A 27,388-nucleotide genomic window follows, 5' to 3' on the forward strand; every position below is an offset into this window, starting at 1 on the left:
TGGTTGGGAAGGGTGGGGATAGCGGCCCCTGCTGGCAGTTCTGGAGAACAGCAGAGAGATTGACTTTCCCCCTTTACCATTTCCCCACCTTTTCCAGGTGGGTTGTGGAAATAATAATAATAATAATATTTACATATACATGGATGGTGTTGTCGCGTGTGCATTTATTCTCCGTGAGTTCTCACGAACAGATGTCTGTACATAACTTGGGTTCCCAGCCCATTAGTGACCCTAGTCCCAACTAGGGCACAGGTACAGTTTCTAATCATTTACTTGAGGGCACTCGGCCCAAGGATGACCGCGACTCCAATCTCCCTCCCAGCGCTTTTCTCGCCCGACCCCTGGCTAGTAAATATTGCTTCCAGAACTGCGTGGCCGCCCAGTGTCACTTTCTTTAAAGGCCGTGAGTACGCCCGCGCCATCTGCGCAGCCCACTGGGGAAAAATCGGCCAAAGCGCGCAATTGTTTGCACCGCGAGCGGGCGCGGCAGGGAGCGCGCAATGGCGGGGTTTGGGGGAATTGGTCTGGCCGGACCAGTTTGCACCAGTCTATGACAGCAAGGCTTTTTGGCGAATGAAACTTCAAGCGATGGAGGAAGGCTGTGTCTACCATGCTTCGTGAAATCACATAACAATAGCGCCTTGGAAGAAGTTGAGATTTATTTCTTCCATGAAGCCACTGGGTTCTCATTGGAATTGTTTGCGTTTTATTTCTTAACCTTATTTATTTCTAACAACAGTCTATACACTTCTAAATTTTAAAACAAGTCGTTATTAACACCATTCTTTGTACTATGATTTATTTGCTTACTTAACATGCCTTATTAACATGTTGTATACGCGTTCACTCATAGCTGTGTTCCTATCTTCTAAGTGTATTATTAACCGCACCGGCTTCTATCTAATTCATTTGGGTGCGTAGGGCGTCCATCACTTCTGGAATCTACCTCTTGATACAGTAATCAGAATTAGAAAGGCTCACCGTTCACTTACCCTCATGTTTTAAAACTTTTCCATTTAAGATAATCGATGGACAAATCCTTTCTTGTAACTCGCTCCTGCGCTACATCTATTTTTATTTATTTTTCTCTTTTAGCAGGACTCAGCAATACTGTCCTGGATTTTTTTTTTCCATGCTAGAGCAGATGCGAGGGTGGGGGAGGCAAGGGCTGGGCTCCGCCAGAGTCGCCCCCTCCGGGACCCCTGCCCAGAGCGCGTCGACGGGGTCAGGAATCGCGATGGAAGGAAGCTTTACTGGTCAGTCGGTCCACATCTCCACCTGCCGCCACACCGCGTAGGTTCCCTCTCTCTGTCTCGCTCACTCGCATTCACACACAAACACCACAGCTCTCCTTTGGGTCGGAGGAGAAGCCAGCCAAAGTAGGCGGGGTTGCAGGAGGAGAGTCCGCTGTGCGTAATCCAGTCCGGGACTTGGCTCAGCCCGGGAGCGGCGGCCTCTCCAGTGACAGAGGAGTAGTGAGCGGCAACGGGTGAGGCTGCAGCCAACTCTGCTCCCCTCGCACTCGGCTGCCCGGGCGCTCGAGACACAGCAGCGGCGCTTTTCCCTGGGCTGACCGCCCGCGATGTCCACTTAGGAGCGGCGGCAGCGGCCAGCATCGCCACACCCGCAGCACACCGCTCCCGGTCGCAGAACGGGGCTAGAGGGTGCACCCCTGCCCCAGCCCCCACCCCGCCCCCCACCCTGAAATGACTTGTTAATCGGCGCAGACACTACCGAAGGGACTCGCTGGAGTGGAATCCAAGTGGAATTTGGATCTGAAGAAGAGTTTCTTGAACATTTACTCCTTCCTTATTGTTTTTTTCTTTCTTTTTTCTGCTCCCCGTCTCCGCCTTTCATTGGAGATGAACACAGAGCTTTTGCATCCCAGAAAGTAGTCGCCGCGACTGTTTTCCCCAAAGAGACAAGCACACATGTAGGAATGACAAAGGCTTGTGAAGGAGAGAGCGCAGCTCGCGGCCCGGAGAGATCCTCTGGATAATGGATTACTAAATGGGATACACGCTGTACCAGCCCGCTCCGAGCCCTGGCCGCCTACCCGTCGATGCACCGAAAAGGTACGGCTGGGACGCCCCGGTGCGCTCCACCTCCCGGGCGGCTCGCCTCCAGCTTGCGGTCTTGGGGCCGCGGCCAGAACGCGCTGGCTGCTTTGTGGTGCTTGCGTTTTATTTTGTCTCGTATCTCTGCCTCCTGAGCATTGCCCGGCCCTGGGGAAGCAGTCGCGAGCCCTGCCGGCCGCTCCTCTCTGCCCTGAGCCCCAGAGACCGCCCGGCTCCGTGTTGCGGGCTTCCCCACCCGCGCCGCACACAACGCCCGGTGCCGCCCGGGACCGCGACCGCGACCGCGACCGCGCGGCTGGCCGTCTGGCCCGGGGATGTGTGTGCAGGACCGGGCACGTCCTCACTTTGGGGCCAGCAGGGAGCAGAGATGCCCCATGAGGGTGGGATTCTCGGAAGCGCCCTGTCCTCGTGCGAAAGCCAGGAAAGGGGTTCTGCCCTCGAGGGCTGAAAGAGGTTGGGTGGACGAGCGCTGTTTTCATCCATCACCAGGTTTGGATTTTGGAGTGGGAGAATGGGTTCCGCAGAGACGGTGGGAAAGAGAAGAGAATCTTTTGTTGTCCGCGCGGGTCTGGGCTGGGCTCTGCGTGGAGTGTGTAAACTTGTAATAGCCCTGGCACCCGCGCGCCCTGCCACTTGGTGATATCCCGGTTCCCGCGGCCGCTGGCACCAGAGGTTCCGGGCTTTGTTTGCTCGAACGAGTGCCCAGGAGTGGTCTCCTCCTGGGGTGTGCGGCGCTCCCGCCCTGGGCCCCATCCCTCGCCGCAGCTCCTGGGCAGTGAGGACAGCATCTGTCGGGGCTGCGTCGTCCCTCTCCAAACAGAGCCTGACTCTCCGGGGCGGGTGCCCGCCGCGCCCTCCTCCAGAATCTCTGGAAAGGAGGTTCCCGGGAGGTGGAAGGGTGGGAAGATCTGGCAAGAGATGGCCAGAGCTGCTACCCAAACAAGGGCTCTGCCCCTGCCCCTGGTTCTGGGTCTCCGAACTACTAGCCACGTTCTAGAGCTCTGCCTCTGAGGCAGCGGCGCTCGGGAGCAGCCCGACTGTGCCCACCCACCCTGCTTGGCCTTGCTGGGGTGGGAAGTGCCTATTCTCCAGGCTCTCCCGTTTCCTCTCAGCTCTGCTGTGGTACACAGTGCAAAGCAGGATCCTGACGTCCGCTCCCTCTTCCCTGGACACGAGCGGCCCTGGGGGAGCCAGGGAGCGTGTGGGTGTCGGGAAAGGAAACAGGACTCTGCCGCCTTTCCCGCTCCCTCTCCGCCCGCTTGCCCAACGACTCCTCCTTCTTTTCCAGCACGGGTCACTCCACCAGGCGCTTCTGGAAAGTTTCTCTGAAAGCCACGGGCGGCGGGCATGACAGGACTGGGGCTCAGCTTGTGCAGCCTGCGAGAAACTGACCCCCAAGGGAAGCAAGTGGACGGCCCAGGGTGCAACTAGGAACTAGGTGCGGGCTTCTTCGGACAGTGGCGCCCCCACTCCCCACCCTCCACCCTCAACCAGCGGCCCCTTAGGGTCGCAGCGCTGCCCTTGCTGTACCAGTCTCAAGCAAGGGAAGGAGGGGAAGTTCAGGGTCAGGACTCGGGATGCTGATGCGGCCACTGTGGCCATCGGCTGACGCGGGGTGGGGGGTGGGGTGCGTGTGGGCATTCGCTGGGGCTGGCTGTCTTGCAGGTACCAGTTCCAAGAGCAGCATCCCAGCCTCCTGCGCGTGCGCGCGCGGCTTTCCAGTCCGCGGGAGTCTAGGGAGGAGCAGAGCAGGTAGCCTGGTGTGCGTGGAGCCAGGTTGGAACCTCTGACTTCACAGCCAAAGCAAGCACTTGCAGGGACGGCCACGGCCGCCGACCTGTGTTGCAGTGGGCAGCCCTTCCAGCCCTTCGCCGTCTGTCCTTGGGAGAAAGGTGGTTGCGTTGGGCAGGCCGTGGCCCGACACGGCCAGGGTGGGAACGCGCTCTGCTTATGCTGGATGGAAATCAAATTGCTACTGAATGTGATCCGTGAAAGGTTTAAAAACACAGACGCGCACGACACACACTTTCTCACACTTGTTCGCACAACTTTTTTTTTTTGCCTCAACTCGGAAAAGATCTTTAACCCAGTGGCAGTGTCCTGCCAGTAGGTCTCAGGAAAGCTATTGAATACCCCCCAGCGCTGGTTTTTAAAGTCTTTTCCGAGTAGAAAGGTCGAGCGCTTTTGCTTGCCTTTCTCTAATCCTGTTAATTGTCAGCTTTCCTTCCAACATATCTTATCTTTGGCGTTAAGTCCACGGGTTGCCACTGATGGCAGGGGGGAGACTGTTGGTTTGGGATACATGACTCCTCTATTTAGTTGTGTATTTTTTTTTTATTCTTTCCCAAAAGTAAAGATGCCTATGCTCAGTTCTGAATGAAAATATCTTACTTTTTTACACCTTATCCAATTGGCTAGCAGGGTCGTAAAAAAACATTTTGTATGTTTTTTCAGACCCTGTTTAGTCTGAATGGAGCAGTTTTATGATTTACAGTAAGCTTTGATTAAACCACTCCAGGCACCAGAGTTAATTATTAACCTAACCTTAAATACAGTGGCAGAACCATGTCTCCACCTATTAACCTAAACTATCTGTTAAAAAAAATAATTGCACTAACTATTTGAATTTGGTTTACCCGTGCTTGTTTATATGGTAACTTTTATTCAAATCTTGAGTAACCTCCACTCTCAATTAATATTCTGGTTTTAGGACATTCTTGAATGAGGCACCTTGCAAACCAACCTGAAAGCAAAAAGGAATGAAATCAGATATAAAACTTCATTTTTGTGTTAATGTCCTTTTTCAACTTGATATAAAGAAGCATTCTAGTTCATGTTTCTTATTTACGATGTTTGTGTTCATGTTTCTTATTTCTGACAATCTTCCCAAAGTGTTATGTTTTGCCGTTACCACCAGGTAGAGATGGGCCAACGTTATCAATAATGCATGTAATCCACCTGTGTACATGTTCAGCAGACACCTAAAATCTTTATCTCAGGAGCCACCTGCAGAATATACTTACTGGCCAGAAAATCCAAGTTTAAAGAGGTTAAAAATTCATTAAGAATCAGTGTATAAACTTAACTAAATGTCTAATGAATAAATGAATCAATGAAATAGTCACACATGGTTCACATTTCTCTACTTACAGTGGACCTGTTTGTTTTTTTCCCTAGTGAAAAATATCTATGCCTTCAAGTATGTGGTTATTATAAAGTAGCAATAAGCGCAACTCTTTATTTACACTCACAGAGACACAAACTTACACCCCTCAAGTTCTTTCAAAGTCTAGTGAATGCTTTTCTCATTAAAAAAATATAACATTTGCATTCTGAGTAGGCAGATAACATTGCCAAGTGTGTTGAATGAGAATAACAACAAGAGTTAGGGAGACTTATCTTCATGCAATAAAAATAAGACCCAAATTAAGAACTTTTATTAAATTCAAAATAAATACTCATGCTTTAAAAGTAAATAGGTAATTGCACTCCCATATAAAATGGAAGGAAAAATACTGTTTTGAACATGGAAGTAAGTCAGATACTTTTACTATGTGTGCCTAGTGGGTTCAGCTCTTTTCCAAGCAGAACAAAAGAATGATTATGGGAGGAAAACTTTTTTTTTTTTTTTTTTCACAATTACACGGCCAAGAGCTAATATATTCTCCCATCTTTTTTGTTTGTTTGTTTGCAGAAAGGAATCACAGGACCAGCCAAAGTAACTGCAAATACTTTAATTAGCACTGTAAAGCCTGGGAAAGCCTGTAGCTATCACTGCGCTCCCCCACACCCCATGTTAGGTTTAGACCAGTGGTCGGCAAATCGCGGCATGTAGTTTGCCGCTCTGTTGACTAATGAGTTTGCCGACCACTGGTTTAGACAATTGTCCAACTCCCAGAGTGGGTGTTCCCTGGGTGTTCACACTTCCAGGGGAGGTGCAGCCTGGAAGCATCCTGCTGTGCCCCCCACCTCCCAATATCAATCCATCTCTCTGTGCCTTTGGAGCCAAGTTGTCCCTGATATTTCTATTCCAGGGTGAAGGCTTTTCTCATCTGCTTTAAATGTGCTGCAAGAGCAACTGAGCTATTCTCTGCTGGCAACCACAGGGTTGCCTCTTGGGGATATGGTAAGGTAGGGAAGGGAGGGAGGCATTTAATCCCTTTGAAATGGGCAAATAAGATATCATACCACACAAACCTCAAGGGGAGAAGGGAGCTCGGGATACTTCTCAGCATGGGACTATTACAGTATAGGATATACTAGTACACTAGAGTATCTTGCTTTGTGAAGCAGATGACTTACTGTAAAACTTTTTTATTAGAATTATTCTAATTACACTAATGGAGAGTGTCACATAAAACTATCAAAACTCTGATGTTTCCCAAATCAACTGTATCTCTCAAGTAGTCAACATTCAAAACACCTAATTTTGGATCTTTCTCCCCCAAATATGCTTTTCTTAAAATCTTCTCAGTCTCGGTAAATGGCATGTTCCATCCTTTGAGTTGCTCAAGCCTAATATCTGTGACTCTTTCTCTCTCTACACCCATTCCAGCTGCAATGCTGTTGGCATTCGGACTTCCTCCAGGCCTTCCACTTCTGGGGCCCACACACTGGCTAAGCGCCACTGAGCACCCCTGCTGGGTTATTGTGCCTGCCTCCCAACCAGTCTTCCTGTTTTGCTCTGGGACCCCTGCAGTCTTTTCTCCATGCCATCCCCAAAGCGAAAAAGCTAAGCTAGATCAGATCACTTCTGCTCAGCTTTCCCACTTCATTCCAGTGAAAGCCAAAGTCCTTCCTGTGGCCTTTGTGGCCCCACATGATCTGCACTTGGGCCCCCACCTCGCTGACCTCCACTCCTTGGGGTTACTTCAGTGTGCCAGTTGTGCTCTCCGTGGTCCTTTGCAGGCTCTTTGCACTTGCTCTTTTATGGCTTGGGAAGGGTCTTGCCCCTGGATGGCTTCATATGATTGTTCCTCACATTCCTTAGGTCTCTGCTCAAATGTCACTTTCTCAGTGAAACCTTTTCTGATCACCTTATTTACTTCACCTTTTTCCCCTCAACACTTCCAACCGCCCTGGCCTGCCTCATTTTTTTCCCTTAGCACTTTTCACAGCCCAATACACTATATGTTGTCCTAGTTTATTTTGCCCTCCACTAGGACATAATGCCATAAGGATAGACATGTTTATGTTTTATTCACTACCGTACCTCCAGCACCTAAACCTGTGCCTGGTACATCCTAGGCCCTCTAGGACAAGTACTTGTTGAATAAATGAATGAATGAATGGTGACTCTTTTTGCAAACAACTAGTCTTTATCTCTTTTGTCTGCTCGTTTTCTTTTTTCTTTATATATATATTTTTTTCTTGATTTCAGAGAGGGAGAAAAATAGAAACATCAATGATGAGAGAGAATCATTGATTGGCTGCCTCCTGCACACCCCACACTCAGGATAGAGCTGGCAATCCAGACATATGGCCTGACCGAGAATCGAACCGTGACCTCCTGGTTCATAGGTTGATGCTCAACCACTGAGCCATGCCAGCCAGGCAGTGTCTGCTCGTTTTTCTATACCGTGTTTCCATCAAATGAGCTATCTCTCTGCCTGCATAAGTGTGTGTGTGTGCGTGCGTGCGTGCGTGCATGTGTGTGTGTGTGTGTGTGTGTGTAACAATGTCTTCCATGTACATAGGTGCTATGTCTCATGCACCATTAGTAGAACATTCACTGTGGGTTGTTTTCCCAGTCTTGGTGATGGATTGGAGCCTGCTCATTCCCACACTCTCACCCAGTCCCCTTCTGTGGCCAAGAACACACATCTGTGGGACACCTGGTTGAAGCTGGAGGGAATCTCAGTTAGGCAAAATCATCTTGCCAAGAAACTGAGCTAAGAAGACAGCCAACACTTATGGGGATTGAGCTTTTGACCTTGGCCTCATTTGTTCTGCATTCTAACCGTTGGCCACAGAACCTTCTTGCTTTTTTGGAGTTTACTAACAGTAGTTTTCAAAATGGAACTTCCTACCAGGAGAAAATAATATGCTTGTTAACCCACATTTCTGCCCTGTACAAGTATAGCAGTAACTTGTTGAGGGTCCTGTACTTGGAGTCAGAAGACCTGGGCTCCAGACTTTAACTATCTTAACTTTTCTGATCTGCATTATTTTAAACAAAAAATGTGAATAGTAACCTCTGCTTCCTACCTTGTAGGACTGCTGGAAGAATAAGATGAAATCAGGAGTGTGAATGTATGTGGTAAACTATGAAATGCACTCTGGAAATTTGTAGTTTGATGCTAGCTCCTCCCTCCCCAGTCCCTAGGCCTAGCAGAGACCCTACTTCATTGTCTTCTAAACCAGAAAAGAAAGATTAGACTCTGTTGATGTCATTTTAGTGTAAACCACATTGTGAAATTAAACAATATCCTCAAATTCATTGAAAACACATAGTCTACATTCAACAGGGATAGTAGCCATATTAATCAGAACACCAACTGCATCAAGTAAAGATTGCTTTCAATGTGACCATTAAATGGAGCAAGTCCTGGGAGGAGCACTCTGCCAGTCATTATAAACAAAGAGAGGGCATTGTTTTTACTTAGGTAAGTTCTAAACTGGTTAACGTCAACGTGCGCATGAATGTGGAACAGACCTGTCAGGGTGACCTAGGAGTAGTAGAAGTTCTGATCTTGGCTGTAACACAGGCAAGTTCATTAGATTTTGTGGTGCAAAGTTTATAACACGGAGGGACTGTCACAGGGAGGCAGTGCTGAGGTCATGCTTCTTAGGTGGACAGACCACACTTGATTTGCATCCTAGTTTTTGCCATTTACAAATAGTGTGACTTTGAGCCAGTTACTTAACTTGTCTGTCTCAGTTTCCACTTGTAAAATGCTAGTATGATGATGTTATGGTTGTTAATAGTAAATACGATGGTATCTGTAAATTTGTAGCACAATGCCTGGTACACTATACACATTCATTAAATATAAGGTGCTTTAAATTTTTTAAATCCTCACCCAAGGATGTTTTTAATGATTTTTAGAGAAAGAGGAAGGGAGAGAGAGAGAGAAAAAACATCGTTTGACTGCCTCCCTTATGCAGTGCATCTAGGTATGTGCCCTAATCAGGAATCAAACCCGCAACCCTTCTGTGTACCACACAGTGCTCCCTCCCACTGAGCTACCCAGCCAGGGAAGGTGTTGTTTTTATTTGGGTGACAGTAGTCATGGAGAGTGCCCAGATGGGGAGAGTACAGAAGGAAATGGCCACAAGTCTGTAGCATAAAGAGATGATGCAAAGGAAACAACCTTTGGGCTAGAGATGAACATTCACACGGTCAGCTGGCCATAGTGTCAGGGGTTTTAAGCTGAGAAGCATGTGAAAGAGTCACTTGCATGGGAAGAGGAGTCATGATCCTTTTTCTAACTGTGGAAGTTGAAATATCACACCCAACATAGAAGAAGAAAAAAACAACACTATGCAAACAAAACAACAGCAAGTAGCACAGGGCCTCACACCAAATAAGACCCAAAGGAGAGTTGTTTTAAAGAAATGATATCCTTCACTTACTAACATTTTAAGGATAAAACACACAATCTGAACCCACCAAAGAATCTGAAAGCGCCCACATTTGGCATCTGAGAGTAGCCGGTAATGACTGTTCAGTGATGAATTGAATGGACCCCAAGCGCCATACCTGTGATAGGAGACACTGGCTGCCGAACGAACGACCCCCTAGGAGGCTGTTACCAACTTCTGCGGAAGGGTCTGCATGCTGGCCTACACTTGCTGCGTCACTCTTCCCTGGGCAGACCTGCAGTCCATTTGGGAGAGCATGAATCTTTCCCCACTCAGAAGCAAATCATCACCTTCCCCACCAAATGTAGGAGATAGCTGACCCCAAAAGAGATAGCATTTACTCTGACTGCTATACTGCCATGAAATTTGATTCAAATGATAGCCATGCAAATTCTTACCAGTGAGAAGAATCTGACTTCTGAAAGGCACAGCAGAAGGTGCGGGAAATGGGCATCATCACCACGTTCCCTGAAGGACTCCTGCTGCACCAGGAGGAATAGGAATCTCTCCTGACTTAGAATTAGTTCTTTTCGTCTAAGAGACTAATTTGTTTTTCTTTTAAATTTTGTAAGGAGAAAGATAATATAAAGAGAGAGAGAAATAAATCAATTAACATGCCTCAAAGACTGAAGGGCCAGGTCTTCTGAGCAGCGAGTGCGATAACTTGCTTTGAAAGTATTGTTAGTATTCGGTATTTCCACATACAGCCCACAGACCTGAAGCTTTCATTTACTATGACTCAGCGCTTCTGTGGTTTCCCACTGACCTATAATTGGCATTTGTAGAAAATTTAATTCAAAGAATCGCCGCCAATTTAAAATTTTAGCAGGAGATGCTATTTACCCCTCCCTTAGCCTTTCTACTCTCCCACGTGTTGAAGACCAAGCTTTTGGCCATGATTAGATTTGAAGCATTTATAGCACCAGCTGGCACTGAACACAATGAAAACACACCATTGGAAAATAACCATTTTGGAGACTGAGAAGAAATACTACATTAGTTATGGTTTAATGATATATGAGACTTTTACAGACGAGCTGTGATGGATCCACTCTTCTTTCCTTTTTCTTATTCCTGACCCTTTTTAAAGGAGAGAATTCAATCTTTTCATTAATATTGCAGTGACTCCAGCTGTCCTTGAATGAGGAAACTGAGAGAATACTGATTGAGCTGGTGAGTGGGAATGTTCCCTTCCCGAAAATGGAATGCTTTATGAAAAACTGCATTCCACAGAAAACATTCCAACAATCCACCAACTGTGTCGCCTCCTTTTTACCCCGAGAGCCACGTGACTTCATTCACTTATTTTGGTGTTTGTATGCATTAGTTCCTAGGCTTCAAATACCCAGGTGGAAAGCCGGTAGATTAAGCCTTTAATTATTCTAAAAATGAGAGCATTAGAGTTACTAAGAACATGCTCATCTCAGCATTGTCAGCAATCCATGGAAACCGAATAGTTTACAGCATCCTAAACTGGAGTATCTGTAGCCAAATGGCAGTTGGGTGGATTTTTATAAGAATGTTTGTTAATGGTTTTCGAGATAGATTCTGTGCTAATTTTCTCGCATCATGAATGATGGCCCCAGCTAGACGCTGTCGCTGGGATCTTCATCTATTAATCATGGAGGCTGCTTTCTTATTCGGTTGCCATAGTTTCAGTGCCTCCGATAGTGTTGGGGTGTCTTGGGGAAGGTTTGAGATATACTAGGGCTTGCAAGACTGGCAGTTATGTTGGCAGTTGCAGTGCTCTTGAAAGAGCTGAAAACCACTTCTCTTCTAATTCAGTGCTGGATTCAAAGAGGCAACTTCTGAGAGCATCTCTCTGGACCTTGTTATGTGCACAGCCAGCTGATATTTACTCCAGGATTTGCCTCTTGCTCAGTGCTGCTGGTAAAAAATTACAGTCCAGGGGCTGATGTCACTTTCATCTTTCGACGAGAAAGCACAAGGGTGCGAACTCTTCATTAGGACTATTTATAAATGTGGAGGTAAATGAGGGCATTCATGACTTAGCTCAACATTTCAGCTTCATAAATTGGTGTTGGCTCCGCAGATTGCTAAATAAATAAAATGACCTCAGGAGGGTTGTATCCCCTGCCTGGGTATGGCAGTGCAAACATTTAGTGCTTTCCTTCAGGTTTCACCTTTATTTTTTTTAGGTTTGACACACATTACTGAGGAGCTAGAGACCATTTGGCTGTATTTGCAACATTGGCCCATAGGTCTGCTGCTTTGTCAACTCTTGAGTAATAGGAGCATTATTTTCTTCTTCCTGTAATTGTAATATTTTGCTATTTTGTGTTTAGGTTTGTGACTTAAGGGTTGATTAGGAAAAGCTCTTCAGTTGTGTATATATTGCATGACTGAGTCAAGAAAAGATTTGGAGAAGTAAATTGTTGCAAGAGGGAGACCCACATACTAGCTGGATTTATGTGCTTCGTGTGTGATGTGGAACGCAGACTTCCTTTGTTAGGTAAATTTGGCCTGTATAACACATACTACTGGGGCACTTCTTAATGTTTTCTTCCCCATTCCTCAAGTGGACTTTCAAGGACTCCTACCAGTCTAAGCTGAGCCATTAAATTCCTCATAGACTAAAACGTAAAATAAAACAATCTCACACTTGATGCAAATGGCACTGAATTCAGGACATGCAAAGCATCACATGAAAATCCAGGCAGGTTCAGAAGAAGAAAACCTTTAATTCATTACAAATGGGCCTCATCTAGAAAAAATAGTCACTTTTTATTTTATTTTTTGCTAGAAAATGACTAGTTTTCATTTCAGGGTGAGCTTCAAAGCAACTGGTTCAAATTTCCCCATATCCAGCCTGTCACATTTTTTTGTGTCAGATCAACAAGCATGTTTAATGCATGTGCCTATTATATTGACCCCTCCCTTACCCAGCCACACTAAATGATTGATTTTAGAGGCCAATAACTTGAAGTAAATTAAAAGGATAACATGCCCTTAATTGCTACTGGCTTCACCAGGCTTCTGGGCACGGGAATTCCTTGTGGAGAAACACTTTTAAGTGTCACAGCAGTTTTTGATCATGTGGTCTGGCTTACCCATAGGCTGCAATTATCCCCCAGCCCTTCTCCAGGTCCCCCACAAATATCTCCATGAAGCAAAACAATCATGCATTTTTAAATTCAGCATTATGGACCCCCAATTGTTTGACAGGGAAAGAAAATATGTCCTGCACATTTTATAGTATTCTCGTAAGTTAGTTGTTTTAAGGGCAAGGGAGCAGGGTGGAGTGAGAGAGAACAGTGGGACTAATATTTCCAATCAGAAGCTTTTGGTGTGAGAAGAAGAGCTTGTGTGAATTCAGTTTGCTGTCCTCTCTATAGTCACAGATTGGCATTATTCTTGGGTGTCAGGTCAGGCAAGATACTACACATACAGCCTTAAGAAAAGCAAGCAGTACTTTTGTGTGGATGTCGGTCCAATACAATGTGGACTTTAATTAACCTTAATTAATGATTTCTGATTACAGATTTTCTCTTGTGCCTCCAAGGCACAAAATGTATTTTGGTGGAACATTTACAATGGCAGTGACTTGAACATGCTTCCATTTTCTTGCCATGCACACCGCACTAGGTTCTTAGTGTATGAAGAATGTCTTGCTGCATCCTTCCCTGAGTGGTAAAATGCGTTGTCCCCCAAGTGGTCATACAGATGCAGAGCATGTTGGAATGGCAGGTGAACCATTTTTAATTTTAAAGTAATTTACTTACAAAATAGGGGACATTTACTGGCTTCTCCCTGGATTTAAGGCCATTCCTCCAGAAGACTGGATGGGACTTTGAGTGGTGCTTCAGTTCCTTCAAATGAATGCTGCCATACGCTGTGGATGGCCAAAAGTATTTACCAAGTGTGACAAATACAGACCAGGGACTATTGTAGGCCCTGGAGGGAAACAGGTCTCACATCTTGTTGGAAGTGCTTTTGTCCTGTGTCATGAGTTTTAGAACAGATATCAATAAGCTGAATTATGTTGTTAGGGAACTATTTACATTCAACTTTTAACTAGAGGCTCTAATGAAAGTTAGATATAATAAATTAAGTCCAACTTAAGAACTGAGTTTCCGTGACTAATCATTTTGTAGCTTATATGATGAAACTAATAGCATATAACTCATCTAGTGTAGTAGAGTGTGTGCTTATTATCATTGCTTTGCTTTTAAAATTAAGCTTACCGATCTATAAGCATCTTAAGGAGAAAATGCCTAAATTAAATTGATTTGTAATGTTTGCTGTACTGTGTTCTAGGGTAGTGATTATGTAAAATAATTTCTAAGATGGTTGTCCCAGTGCATGCAGTAAGGTTTTACCTTTTTTTTTAAAAAAAAATATATCTTTATTGATTTCAGAGAGGAAGGGAGAATGAGAGAAAGAAACATCAATGATGAGAGAGAATCATTGATCCGATACCTCCTGCACAACCCCTACAGGGGATTGAGGCCACAACCCTGGCATGTGCCCTTGACCGGAATCAAACCTGGGACTCTTCAGTCCACAGGCCGATACTCTATCCACTGAACCAAACTGGCTAGGGCTGGTTTTACTTTTTTAATAAAGTCAACCCAGCATCATGATCCCATGTTTGCCCAGCCAGGAGAAGATGCTACTGGTGTCAAAAGTAGAAAGAACTGAGTAGTCTCTTATGTAGCCAAGAGCAAAGGTAACAAACATCTTTTGGATTTGTTTTTCTTTTAAAGGGATGTTCGGGAGTACAGGAAACAGTTTTCTATTAAAAAGTCAACTTTTATCTACAAGGTGTTTCCTCTCATTTGTGATGAGAGGAAGTTCAACATGTCAAATATGTTGATTAATTAATTCTCATGGGATATCTTGGAGGGTGGAGCTTTCGTTTTCATATTTTGTCATGTCCCGAACATAAGACCTGTTAATATCGCCCAAACACATCCGTTCCCAAGAATGAAAGGACAGCAAAATTGCCTGTGCAGATCCTACAACATGCAGGTGTGTGAGAGAAGGCTTCGCCACACTGGGAATAGCTTGACATTCTCACATTGTTATTGAAATGCAAATTCTTCTGAGTAGAGCTTGAAAAGGTTTTAAATGTAGGGCAGGGCAGTATCTTTTCTTGTTGTCAGCTATACTTAGTCTTAACTCCCGGGCTTGTTCTAGTAAAAGTAATCACAACTCATTTGCATATTTCATTGCTTTCCAGTGCCTGTGTTTACAGTGCAGATACACCTTCCTGGGTGGCACCTCCCAAGGAGAGGGTAGGCTGCTTCCACAGTGAGGTGCCAGCACAGGGCTGTTCACCTGGAAGGAGTCTTGCTGAGCCCCACATCAGATTTAGAAATCAGGCTTACTTACAGGTCATGATCAACATCACCAGTATTTATAGTGTTATTATTAATAATAAAGACCTCATTTCCAAAGTGTTTATAGTTTTCAAAGTGCCTCTATAAACATTGCCTCATTTAATATCATTACATCCTGGGTTAGGCAAGGCAGGTATTATTCTACCCAATTTAAAGATGAGATAACTGAGGTTCAGAGAGGTCAAATAATTTGCCTAAGAGAACACCTGGTAAGGGAAGGGCTTGGGACAAAGCTCCCAACCTTCTGACTCTGAGTTTTGTGCTCCTCCATGTTATTTCACTGTTCACTCAATACTTAAAAACCATTAGTCTTCCAACCACAAATGTTCTTACGTTACGCCTATTATGCAGATTGAATACTGACACAGAACAAAAGTAGCTTTCCAAGGACTTACCTGCGGCTTCTGCGCAGCTGGGACCTGAATTCTGCTTCTCAGTGGAAAGCCATTTCTGAACATTGTCTCCGGAGGCTCTTAGGGTCTTGAGCCTGTCATCTGAAAGGAGACCAATTGAAAAATGGAGGCTGTTTTTATTTGGGATTCTAGTCCTGTTTTATAGTAGGGATAAAAATAAACAGTAACATGAGGATGGAAACTTTGGCCGAGGTGCAGGGTAGAACTGGAGGGACAGAAGGTTGAGCCAGATACCCTGGCAGGAGTAACCTCCTGGGGCTTGCAACTTGTGCCTATAAAACAGAAACACGTGTTTAGCAAGGAATAACATGGTATGGCACAGCATCAGTGGATCTCCCCTCTGACTAAGTCATTTTACTCTCGGGTCCATGCTGCCAGGTCTAGTGAAGGCAGCAGCCTTCAACAGATACGTATTTGGCATCTACGTCACACAAGTTCTAGATACTGAAGAGACACAGTGATGACCCAGTTTAGAATTTATTAATTGTGTACTCACCATAGGCCTGAAATTGGGCCCAATTCTAGTGAGAAGGGTGGGTACATAAAAAATCAGTGTAGTGTCAGGTCTGTTTTCCATTCCAGAAGCAGAGTGGTGTGGATGCTAAGGAGGACAGGAAGGAGCAGCTCTGTCCAGCTGGGAGCTCAGACAGGCCTTTGTGAAGGAGGAAGCATTTGAGTTGTATCTAAAGAATGAGAGAGGTTTCAGTAGGTGGAAGGCTAGGGGAGGAAGAGCAGTGGGTCTAAGGGAAAGGCAGGAGCAAAGGTCCAGAGACAGGAAATGAAGGCCTTGGCCCCAGAGCAGCCAGGGGCCTCCTGGGAACTGGTGGTGTGGTGTGGAAGCCCTGAGGACAGAAAGGGGCATTGAGAACAGCCTGTGGAGGGCTCTGCCCTGTTCTACAGAGGGGACTTGGAGCTGTAGGCAGGTGATGCTTTTGATGACATCATCAAAGGTGTGTTAGAAATACAAATCTGCTAGCACTGCAAGTGGAAAAGGGGAACATATTCTGGGTGTGTTTGCAAGATACAGTTGTCAAGCCTTAGGGACCTTGCCCTGACGACGTGGCTCAGTGGTTGAGTGTCGACCTATGAATCAGAAGGTCGCAGTTCGATTCCCAGTCAGGGCTTGGTCCCCAGTGTGGGGCGTGTGGAAGGCAACTGATTAATGATCCTTTCTCATTGATGTTTCTCTCTCTCTCCCTCACCCTTCCTCTCTGAAATTTTAAAAAATATATTAAAAAAAAAAAGACTTAGGGACCAGTTGGATGTGTGAGATAAGGGAGTGGAAGGAGTAAAAAATGGTTCCAAGATGTCCCCTCTGGGGAACTAAGCAGAGAGTGGGACATTGGCCAGGTTAAGGACCAAGGTTTACAGACAAAAATAGTTAATATATATTTTTAAATATATTTTTATTGATTTCAGAGAGGAAGGGTGCGAGAGAAATAGAAACAGCAATGATGAGAAAGAATCATTGATCAGCTGCCCCCTACATGCCCCCTACTGGGGTTTGACTCCACAACCCAGGCATGTATCCTGACCAGGAATCGAACCATGACCTTCTCAGTAGTCAATGTTCAACCACTGAGCCACACTGGCTGGGCCAAAATAGTTAATATTTAACAGCTATGATAAACCTTACTTACATGACACATAATGGGCCAAACACCAAAGCCTTGGACCTCATCCCATTGTGCTCACACCCAGCTCTGTGAAAGGAGTGATAAAGACTTGAAATTAAGAGTGTTTAAACTGTCACATTTGGTCTGGCAGCTGGGACCGCTTTCTCCAACATCAAGGAGGTTAATACCATAGCATGATGAGCAGAAGATGAGGAAGAGTGAAGCACCATAAAAACCGATTACGAAAGTGCAGGAGGAACAAGGGCGAATGATTCACTCGTGAGAATCGGGGCATACATTGAGCCACCTGTCTCCTATTTTTTTTTTTTCATTCCGAACTATTTTACTTTATGCAAGTTTTTTAATTCTGAAATTAGATATGCATGTGTTCGTCTCTCCCTGCCCCTCCCCACCCTGCGCTGGGCATATTTATGTAAGTGTTTATCTCTTAAGTTGCCTTGAGCAATCGAAATGTTACAGATGATGTCATTCACAAAACACAACACCTAACTTGTGTTGTTTATTTAATAAGACAGTGTTGGCAGATAACTAGGCCTTTTTTTTTTCTGCATTATGCTAACTTTGAAGAAAAAATGTGTTTAATAATATTTTATTCAGAAAGAAATCAATCTTCATTACACAGGTGATTGAGGTATCATAGACTTTGTTATGTTCCACCCCCAAGATAGTATTGATGTTGTACAGTTGTCCCAAGGAATCCTCCTGTGACTTTGTTGAATATAACATCTACACTAATAAAAGAGAAACATGCAAATTGACCATCACTCCGCTACACCCACCAGCCAATCAGGAGCAAGTATGCAAATTAACCCAAACAAAGATGGCGGTGGCCACGGAGCTGGAGTGAGCAGGAGGCTTGGGTTGCCCCCAGTGATGGAGGAAGCCAAGCTTCCCGCCCGCCCTGGCCAGCCCTGGCCTCTGCTCAAGGCTACAAAGTTTCAATTATAGAAGATAAATCCCAGATACCTGCTTCCAGCCGGTACTGACCTCCACTCAATGAGGTGCTGGAAAAAAAAAAAAAAAAAAAAGGAGAGGCTGGGAGCTTGGGTCACCGGTGGGTGTGGCCAGCCTGCAAACAGCCATCAGCCCCTAACCCAGGCTGGCCAGGCACCCCAGTGGGACCTCCCCCACACCCTGAAGGGGCTGTGGCCAGCCTGAAAACAGCCCTCAGCCCCTCACCCAGGCTGGCCACACCCCCATGGCCCAATCCCTGTAAACGTGCATTCAAACATCCCTTGAGGGGTCCCAGATTGGAGAGGGTGCAGGCTGGGCTGAGGGTCCCCGCCCCCGCTGTGCACAAATTTCATGTACCGGGCCTCTAGTTTGTACTATAAAAAAGAATCCAAAAAAGTGGGTATTACATATTTACCCTTCACTTTGCAGTTTTCTTTCAGAGGGTTCTAAATAAAACTTGTGACAGGAAAGTCTTATTCTATAATAAAATAAGGGTTTGTGCCATATTTTTAAAAGAGATTGAAAACAGAAGTGAAACAAAACAGGATTAGAAACATCAAGTATCCTTAGGGAGCTTTCACAAATTGAGAGGGTTTCTGGAAGGGAAGGGAGAAAACCTTTATGATATAGTTTGCTTTGATGTCTTATTTTAAAGGCACATTAAAATTAAACATTAAGGAATCATTTGATTCTTTTATGTTGGGTTGCCATATTTAAGTTGGTGTCATAATGCTGAGAAAGTAAACTGTAGATTACTTGTGATGTCAAATTATTACACAGATGTAGTATCAGTTGTTTTTCTAACTTGCAGGCTGCCCTCTAGTGTTACTTAATCTCAACACAACCACTTTGTTTAGATCCCATGAAAGGTGAAAAAACATAATAGAACATTTTACCAACGCGTCAGCAGCTAACCCAGGCAAGCTAGACTCTGTCTCTAAATGCAGTGTTAACAAGTGTATAATTCATGGTTTGAAAGGCTGTGCACAAATTTAAGAGTGCCCATCACCAAAGCTCTGATAGCAGCAGATAGTACAGTAAGTCCTCACTTAATTTTATGGATAGGTTCTGCGACTTTAAGAGAAACGACATGAGTATAAGGAAATCAGTTTTACCATAGGCTAATCACCTCATCAACATTAAAAGGAAGCCATGTTATTCAAGGACCTGCTACACTGTGTGAGGAAAAACACAGCCATGACTGAAATTTAAAGTCAAACTCCGAATCCAAAGTCAAATACTGGACGAGAAGGTTTCGGAGTACATTGTCCAATTAATTTCACTTATTTTCTTTTGTGTGTGTTCAGAAGAGCGATATATGATAAAATAAGCTCTCTCTAAATAAGCCTAAAAGACCTTGTTTAGTAAGTTTAAATAAAAATTGCAAGTGTCAAGAAAAACATTTCAATCACCATCAGGTGGGAGATTTCTGAGCAGACAGCCTCAAAGTTTATCATATAATTAGCCCTCAGGGAAGAGGTCTCAAACCTCAGTGCACTATCCTATTCCAAACCTTCAAAGAGTAAATTCCAGCCCTTTATAGATTATTCTCTGACGCTATTAAGAAGAGAAACACATACTGCAGCCCAAACTGTGGGCATTAAGTATTTTCTGACACAGGTGCCAATTCTGCTTTTGCTCCAGAGTTTGCAATAGTGGAGGGTCAATTTCAGACTCAGTAGCTGTTTTTTGCACGTATAAATGTTGGCATTCTCAGTGGATTATAAAGATAACGTTACAACATTCCAGATACATCCAACTCCTCCCAGCAGAGCAACTGATAAAAATAGCTACTGCTGCTGCTGATTTTTCTGAAGTTTTTGTTTTTAAATATATATTTATTGATTTCAGAGAGGAAGGAAGAGAGAGAGATAGGAACATCAATGATGAGAGAGAATCATTGATGGGCTGCCTCCTGCAGGCCCCACATTGGGGATTGAGCCCACAACCTAGGCTGGGAATCGAACCTTGGCATCCCTGTTCCTAGGTCGACACTCAACCACTGAGCCACACAGGCCACATGATTTCTCTGACGTGCACGTGAGTGCAGGACATAGAGAATGAAGCCGATGGTCAAAATTACACTTGAGAATCAGCTTTTCCTCTAGGGGGGTGATGTGATAACAGTAGTTAAAAGTGTGAGCTCTAGAGTTTCCTATTCTAGTGGCCATGAGATCTTGGGAAAGTTACTGAATCTCTCTGTGCCTGGTTTTCCTCAGCTGTAAAATGGGAATGCCAACAGTGCCTACCTCATAAAGTGATTCCTATGTCTAAATGAGAACCTATGGACCAGAAGGATGTCTGGTACACAGTAAGCACTTGATAAAAATCGGTTGTTGCGCCCTAGCCGGTTTGGCTCGTGGATAGAACGTCCGTCTGCAAACTGAAGGGTCCCAGGTTCTATTCCGTCAAGGGCACGTACCTTGATTGCAGGCTCCTCCCTGGCCCAGGTCCTGGTTGGAGCGCGTCCAGGAGGCAACCAATTGATGTGTTTCTCTCACATTGATATTTCTCTCTGTCTTCCACTCTCTCTAAAAATCAATGGAAAAATATTCTCAAGGTGAGAATTAAAAAAAAATCGGTTGTTGCAATTTGACACCAAGTTCTCCTAATAGAATGGATTGCATTCAGTGCGTTATGTCACCAGCTGTATGGTTCTTGGCATGTAGGTTTGAACCGAAAAGACAAGAAGATGACAAGATGAATACGGTTCAGATGAGTCTTTCTGCTGCTTCTGTCTCCTTCTCCATGTTCTTTTGTGGGTCAGGGCATGATTTAAAATAACTGATTGATCAATCATTCATCATTTCACTTTATTTAGGGAACATTTAGTATGTATGTAGTACTATGTGCATTGAGCTATATTAGATCCTATTAGATATTTCCAAAATGCTAAGTAAGGTGTTGAGTGAGGTGACTAGGTTTTGTTCCAGATTTAATTTGCCTTTGTTGAGTCTAGTGCTCAGACGAAGAGCCTGTGTTTATCAGGCTTAGGCAATGCCCTGAACTGCAGCCTTCCTAGACTCTGGGAATAGAGTATGTGGAAACTGAAGGAATATTGAGGGTTTTCTCACTCTTTTGTATGTAAAATTTAGATTGTAATTAGTGTTGTATTTGGGATCATAATATTCAGAATTTTTCACTAACAAAGAGGGCCCAACATCTCTGTTAACTTAATATCTGACTCAAACCCAATGCATAAAATGTATTTTATACCAAAAAACTTTTAAGTTATAGGTGGAATTAACGACTTATACCAATAAACTGAAAATGTTGAATTGATTAATTGGCTTTATTTTTCACATCTGAGAGTTGAACCACTAAACAGCATGGTGGCTGGGTTGGAAAGTAAAACCCTATTCCGACCCTGCCCTCACCCCTACTCTCTGAGCTCTAATGAGAAGGCAGAAAAGAAGTTGGGCAATTAAAGAAAAGCAAAGGCCAAATGGATCATTAGCTCGTTAGCTAAAAAACAAGTTAAGTCTGGCTTTATCCATCCCAAATATGTCCTCCAATGCAAAGCCTAACTCACAAAAATGAGGAAGGTGCTGGTTAGGAGTTAGGCAATGTGCTAACTTGTATATCTAGAGATGGATAATAGGAAGTGGGGCCCCCTCCCCAGTAGCAGGGAGCATTGTGTTCATTTGGTCAATTCACTCAAACTCGGGACCATCTGACAGCTGTTTGGTGTTTCTTGTGAAATGGACTTGGGCCCTGGCCAGATGCTAGTGGACAGATGTTCACAACACAAAAACCTTCATGAAAATAGGGGCTAATTGGCACCTTCCTAATGATCTGAACAAATAGGGCGGGAATGGGCTGGATCTGCTTGTACCACCTCAAGGCCCATGCCTGCCCCTCCAGCCTAGGGAGGAGGCCTTCTTGGGAAGCTGAGCTGTCTCCATCCTCTAGGACTTCTGGTTCCTGGGCTCCCAGACATAAACGCTGCAAAGGGATAATCAGTGTGTGTTTGTGTGTATGTGTGCTTGGGCACATGTGCTTAACCAGGGAAACCTTTCAAGAAGGTGGGCAAGTCAAGGGTCGACCCCCACCAACGCAAGTCTTGAAGTGCAGAATTTTCTCCACGGATTTGGTTTCTGTGCAGTAGACTTTGAACAAAGACATCCTACAAATGATTACATATTACCTTCCTGTGAACCCTCAAACAGAATGTATATGCTTCATTTCAGACTTTTAGTTGTAATTGATCAGTAATAGCTGCAATATAATTTTATTCAAATAGTTTAGCCAAAGTTAGATTAAAGTGAGTATTTTAGGGGCAAACTGGTTTGACAATTCCCCATTCATAATTAGGTGGACTTGCTCCTACTTGTAAAGGTTACAATTAAGTGTCTTTGATTTAAACTGTCTTTTTAGTGCCTGGGGCACTTTGGGAGTAGGAGTTCTCCCCTCTCTTTCTCTCAATTTTACAAGTTGGGAACAAACTCTGAACGCCTGGCCTATTACTAATCGAATCTGTTACCCATTTAGAGAATGACAAGTAATGTTTTTCTAAGGCAGGACATAGTTTTATAATAGGTGATTTACTACATTTTTACTGACGTTATTGTTCATTGTTTGCCATGGACTCAGATCACATACAGATTAAGGCACAGACAGAGACCCTCTCTAAACTCCTGTAGCCCCCACTCCCAACCACACTCATTTTAGCCTCCTTTTCCCCACCTTTTCCAAGAAATAAAGACCTAAGGGGGGAAAAAATCCATCTCCACCCAGACCTTCCTTAAAAAAAAAAAAAAAAAAAAAAAGAGTCACTACTATACTAACGCAGTTGAAGGACTATACATATTTTGCTAGTCATTGCTATAGTTATTTATCCAAAAAAATTATAGATTTGGTTGAAGCTATCTCACGTTGAGTGTGAGAGGATATCTTAATCATGGTATTCATCCTGATTGAAAGTCCCTGGATTTTTTCCCCTAACATTTTACTCTCAGGATTTCGCCTTCCCATTCTCTAGTGTGGCTCCTGCTCCCATGAATGAAAGGCAGCCCCGACTAAAAGAGCTAGAATATGCCCAGCAACCAGTGCTGGGTACTATTGAGTCCATTGTTGGCTCCCAGCACTGTGGAGCCAAATCTCATTTTATAGCACAGTGTGTTCTAGGAATTCCACTTCATCAGTACAACAGACCTTCTCTAAAGCTTTCCTCTTTTCCCTACTGGCCTCTGTCATGGTCAGCGCCACACAGTCCTGCGGCAGGCAATTAGAATTCACTTCCCTCCCAGGCTCCGCTCTCCCTCATTTGCAAGGGACCACAAGGCATCAGCTGCCATATTAAACAGACGCTAATGACACCAAGCGTGATCAGCCAAAGCAGCTGACGTGGTGGCCTGTTGAAGCTTGAATCCCTTTGAGGGACTGAACTTGGAGTTCAGAAGTGGTCTTCCTACAGGGGTTACACTGAAGCTGATAAGAAATTCGGGTAAAATTATACTTGATGGATTTTAAGGCGCTTAAAGGTAAACAAGATGACTGTCTTTAAAGTGAGCATTATTTATAGAAGTTTCCCAACACAGTCACAAAACTAGGCCTGGTACCAAGTTATATCTACAGGGTGGGGCAAAGTAGGTTTACAGTTGTTCCTATGAAAAATAATACAATTAATAAATCATAATACAAGAATCAACTGTTTTGTGCACTCACAACTGTAAACCTACTTTTTGCCCCTCCCTGTATGTTATTTGAACGTACGATATATACTTAATTTTTAATCTATAGTTTTCAAAGCATTTTGCGAATTAGTAATATTGTCCCCATTTTCCAAGTGGGGAAGTGTTCTTTGGTGATTGGCAGGGATTCTTGGGAATAAATGAATGTCCTCTAGAGCACAGCCGACCCCTCCTGGACCCTTGTCTATGCAGGGAACCGCTCTCCTCTGGAGACAGGGTCTCCATCATTGCCTGTCTACGTCTACACCCAATCCACATTAACGTTTTATTTTTTTTTAACTTTCTAGCATATTTTGGCAATGGTTGAATGAAAATATTTTCATTTCTGTCACATCTGGCAACATGTGGCACCACTTATGAAATAATTTTCTATTGGATTTTTGTAAAATTGCCCCATTAAAACACTTCCTGTAAGTAAGTGTAAGTGTGAGTAATTGTCTCCCACTGATTTAAGGGTTGAGAGAGAACCCGATCTGCAGTTGCAGGTTCAGAGGCTGACTGGCACCGTGATCGCTCCTCCCAGCAGAGAGGATGGGGCCTACTGCTCTGCCTGGGGGGAAGCTGGCTTCCCTAACTCACTCCAGGCCTTCCAGCAGCTGTGCTGAGAGATGGCGCCGAGCATCATCCGAATGGGCCCCCCACCTTGGAGGATTTCATTTAGTACCAAATCATTAATTGATCCACAGGGTGACCAAGTAATTAGTGCAAGGCTTTTCAAAGCTGTTTTATGTGCTATACCACGGCACCTACCTTTGCCCTAGTTTGGAAAAAGAAAAAGAAACACTCTCCTCTTGAATGAAAAGATAGTCAGTGTAAAGTTATGTGTTCTTACCATTTTGCCCAAACATTGTGCTTTGTAATGTTCAGCTTGGCAAAACTAAAACACACTGAAAAGGACGATTGGCTACAAAACCCCTTTTTAAAAAGAAATGTGAACGTCAGAGGAAACCTTAGGCAATGGACACAATACTTTTACACTTTCTGGGAGGTATTGAAGATACCACGGCTGGCCTCACAGTGCTCTCCAGGTTCATCGGTAACTCTGACTGGGGCCAGTGACATGTGGGCAGTGGTTGGCATGCCTACATTTACTGCGGTCACCGTTTGTTCAGGTTAATACAGAAAACAGAGTCAGGATCTATAGACAGGATCCTGTGACAGACCCTCAGCAGAGTCCTTGCGGAAACATCAGGCAGGTACCTTTAAAGCCTTCCCCGAGCTGTCAGAAAGTTGATGGCTCCTGATACTTTAGGTTGTCAGTCCCGGCATTCTAATTCCTTAGTGGGATTATTGATGTTGTTGTTGTAGCATGTCTGCGTTTAATTGCAAACAGAAAACTAATAGAGCAAGCTTGTTGTGATTACATCCTCTGAGATACCTCTTCTATCTGAATTCAAAGACCAGGTCAAAACTTAAGGGTGGGTGGGAGAGAAACGACATTAGCAAACAGAACTATGTGCACCCTTCAGAGAGGCGGGAGCCTGGATTCAAATCCAAAATTCATCACTCACTCACCTATGACACAGGCAAACTACTTAACCTCCCGTGCCGCAGTTTCTTTCTTTGTAAAACCAAATAGCTATAGTGTCTGCCTCACAGGGTTGCTGTGAGGATTAAATAAATCAATATGCATAAATTGCCTTAAGGAACTGTTACATAGTAAACACTAGATATGTATTTTCTGTTTTTACTCTTTTCCCCAAAACCATTTGTTCATGTAAGCATGCTGATGAGGCATAAGTTGCAAAGTGTGTGAGTGTGTGTGTGTGTGTGTGTGTGTGTGTAGAATATCATTAGAACTGAGTCTACACTTGAATTGTAACATAGGCAAATTTGGCTTTTGTTGCCTACCTGATCATTCTGACACCTTCTCTACACCCAAAGTTCCTGGTTATCACCCCCTCTCCACCTACCCCTTCAGGTATTTCCTACCCATGTTCTCTTTGGTCATGGCCTATATCTCATCAAAGTGATGTTTTATGAATTCTACAAAACCATTCACCTTCCAGGTCCCCAAGAACATACTATACTCTAATTATCTTTGCACTCATTGTGACCTGCTAACCCAAGTCCTCTTTTGACAGTGTTGGATTTCTGACCTTAAGGGTGAGAATTGTAGGCATGAAGCTATTTGGGATAATGGGTTGCCAAAGACCTATCTTCATGGTTGAGCCTGGGAATCTACAGGCATCAAATGTCTTTCATGTGACTCTGATGGTCAGTGAATTTTGGGAACCTCTGTTTTCATTAATGGTTCTGAGAATAGCATTCTTCATGTGCGAGATGATTAGAGAGCCAAGCTTTTCTCCCAAGGTTTTGGTGCCCACCAAATGCTGCATTTTATGCATTGTAAAGCCCCAGGTAACCTGAGGCACTGTTCTCACTGTTAGATGCAGAGCACTGGGCTGCTGTGGGAGGTCTTCAGACCACAGGGCACATAGGTGTCTGCTGGGCACCTGCTAAAAGGGCCTTGGGAAGCTCGTCATTTGAGAAAATCTCTCCTTCCATCTCACCTTTGCTTCTGCTGTGATTCAGTAAATCCTGTTAAAGGCCAGCTTTCAAGCTAGACTTTAACTGACATGGGGGTTCTCTGTATCAGTAGATATTGTTAACATTAGCACATTTAGAGTATTATTTCACAGAGCTGGTTTCAAGTTTAAGAACTAAAAGGTGGAGTAATGGTGTCAGATAACCTCGGAGAGGATCATTCTCTTAGTAATCTCTCCTTTCTTAAAATAACCCAGACATTGCTGACAGCGTGAAATTTGTGACCTTCAGTAGATATATTTATTTTGCTTTTAAAATAAAACCAAGGAGGCTTAGAAGTAGCCATAAAATAAAATATTATGGAAATTAATGACCTGAAATAATTGAGGGGTATTTATAATACTTACATTTTAAAATGAAAATGGTTTAAGATGCCTCTAAAAAGAATAAACTCTTTACCCACCAACCCTGTTTCATTCAAACCCAGAAGGGATACAGTCCTTTATTTTCTATCTGTACAAGGTAAGGACCCATCCCTGACTTAACCATGATCTTAAGATGCCCATTTAAAAGGCCTATAAGCAATGGAACATGTCCCAGCCAACTGAATACGTGCTGTCACCTGCCCCCAAAAGAGCACTGGCCTTTGGCAGAGAGGTGTTTGATAGTGCACGAATACTTGTTGAGCCTTCTGATAATTGTTTGTGTACCACTCAAAGCTCTGCAAATGTATAATGTAATAATATGGGGGAAAACTCTCATGAATTTTGCATAAATGGTTTACTGCATTCCTGTTATTACTAGGAAAGTATTCACATGGCGCATTCTGTTAACTATAATTGGATATTTATGCTTCATTAGAAGAGGAGGGTGTAGTTTCTCACCTATTATAAATAACATTATAAATAAAATATTTTTTTCCACATCTGCCGTTTCCATTTCTGTTTACTTTTTGTTTCACTGGTCAGTGCTGGCAGAGGTGAAAAGAAAATGAGCCTCCCTAACCCCCCAATCAGAGGGTGGGCAGCACTGAGTCACTGAGGGCCAAGGCTGGAGCTGCCCCCATGCCGTCTCCCTATCCTACTCCTCCCATATGTCCTGAGGGGTTCATGGTACACCAGTCTTTTCCAGGAGATAAACATAATCATCCCGATCCTTCTGCTTCTTATCTCTCTCCAG

The 27,388-nt window shown here is 44.2% G+C and overlaps 1 protein-coding gene across 5 annotated transcripts in view; it reads left to right on the forward strand.

The window, feature by feature from the left end:
• The first annotated feature begins 1,459 nt into the window (after positions 1-1,459).
• SEMA6A (semaphorin 6A) overlaps positions 1,460-27,388 on the forward strand; it is a 127,694-nt gene continuing 101,765 nt past the window's right edge. For 4 of the 5 annotated variants that reach the window (XM_080677267.1, XM_080677263.1, XM_080677266.1 and 1 more), the window contains exon 1: positions 1,460-2,075. The gene's annotated coding sequence lies outside the window, so the exon portion shown is untranslated. Of the gene's footprint in view, positions 2,076-3,412; positions 3,517-27,388 lie in introns of those variants that run through there. The other variant, XM_080677264.1, reaches the window with a different exon arrangement.

The sequence above is a fragment of the Plecotus auritus genome, assembly GCF_963455305.1.
Source record: "Plecotus auritus genome assembly, chromosome: 7".
In the NCBI taxonomy this organism is placed as follows: domain Eukaryota; kingdom Metazoa; phylum Chordata; class Mammalia; order Chiroptera; family Vespertilionidae; genus Plecotus; species Plecotus auritus.